Source organism: Galeopterus variegatus, unplaced genomic scaffold, assembly GCF_000696425.1.
Source record: "Galeopterus variegatus unplaced genomic scaffold, G_variegatus-3.0.2 Scaffold4346, whole genome shotgun sequence".
NCBI lineage: Eukaryota > Metazoa > Chordata > Mammalia > Dermoptera > Cynocephalidae > Galeopterus > Galeopterus variegatus.
The window spans coordinates 53834-55634 of NW_007730457.1; positions in this window are offsets into that span (position 1 = coordinate 53834).

A 1801-nucleotide genomic window follows, 5' to 3' on the forward strand; every position below is an offset into this window, starting at 1 on the left:
ATCATGTGAGTGGGCTTTCTCACTTAGGCTCTTAGGTCTGTGATGTTAAGTCCCTTGAGCAAAGTTCTTCCCTGTTCTCTAGCTAACTAAATCTATTCCTGCTATAAAATGAACACAAACTAGTAAAAGTATCACACAATTTGTACTCCCAACAGGTGTTATGGAGGGCAGTGTCATGCCTGAGCAAAAGGGGGAGGCAGAGCAGCAGCATCCAGTGCTCCTTTGGCCAAGCTCTGGTTTCTACTGACATTATGCACAGATCTTTCAGATGGTGTCCTGGCTGTGGTGAACAGATCCTAGACTTCTGTGTTCTTTTTGACTATCTTCTGCAAATCCTCTCATCAGATGGTCTCATAGGAGCCCTGCTAGCTTTCATAGCCTGTAAAATATGTAGTTATTTGAGAGGCAGGGATATCTCAGCTTCCTACCTAAGGTCTCCTCCTTCACTTGTACCGAGAAGAGTTTAAGAGAATGTAATCATTTTTTCAAATGATATTTCTGCTGGTTATTGTGTTTAGCCTCATGTTCCATTCCAAGGGGGATAAGAGTGACTATAGAACCTTACAAACCACGTTTCCCATATATTACTTCTGTAAACCATTCTGGGCCACAATTCTTCAAAAAATAGAAAAGGTGAAAAGAAGGAAGAAGAAAGAAAAGAATGTTAATGCATCTAATCCAGAGGGCCAGTGAAAGGAAGCACAACAAAAGCTTAGGTGGAAGAGCTGTGTCACTCACGTGTTTTTACAGGATGAGATGAGGCATCATGTTTTCTTGTGGAGAGCAGCAGCTTTTCCTCAGTCCTCCTCTATTTGCCAGGAGTTATATTTTACAACTTTTTGTAGAATTTATTTTCCTCTTGTTTAAAAACATGGCTTAGTATTATGGGCTGCTATTTCCAGAAAGAAAGTACCTTTTTCAAGTTTGTGGGATGTTTTGAATGTGGATTTCCACAAGGACATGTTGAGTTATTTTGGTTAGTAAATACTATTGATTAGACATTAGAGGGCATTCGTGGCCAATTGCTATAGTTCTGTAATTCAATACAATAATAAGAAAATTTCACACAGGGAGAAAACTTTGAAAAACTTATAGCTGTGACTTATAAAATATATTACCACCTGAGGATGCTTTATTCTTAATTAAAACAATAAAGGGGCTGACTGTTTAGCCCAGTTGGTTAGAGCACAGTATTGATTACACCAAGGTCAGGGATTTGTACCTCCTTACTGGCCAGCCACCATAAGTTAAGTAAATTGATTAAATAAATATACGCCCACCTGAGTCCTCACATCAGTTTGTTCCTGTGTTAGGGAAGGAACAGTGATGCTGTCTTACCAGTGGGTAATCTAAGAGACTTAACCAGAGCCATATACTTGGCATCTGTTTTTTTATTTTTATTTTACCAAGTCAGGGGCAACAGGATTCTTATCAACAGTGAGAAATATGTAGTCTCAACTAGGTGCACAATTTCAAATGTGTTAGGTGCATAGTGACACCTTTATTAATTAGTATAATAAAAATGTGATTAAAAGTACATTTTCTTTCAGTAAACAGTTGTTTAAGTGCTAGTTCTCAAGTAATTTAATTGAAGGAAGTTATGTCTCCACTACTGACTGATATATTTTCTAAAATTTTAGTTATTTTAATCAATGTGTCTTTTTTGTCCCTCTGTAGTGAATATAAAACACAGCCTGACTTCCTGAGTCTTAGAAAGTGTGTATTTCTTGGAGTTATTTTAAAAAATAAACACTTTTACAAAGTCCAGGAGTTTAAGCTGTCACACAAGCCTAAGGATTTT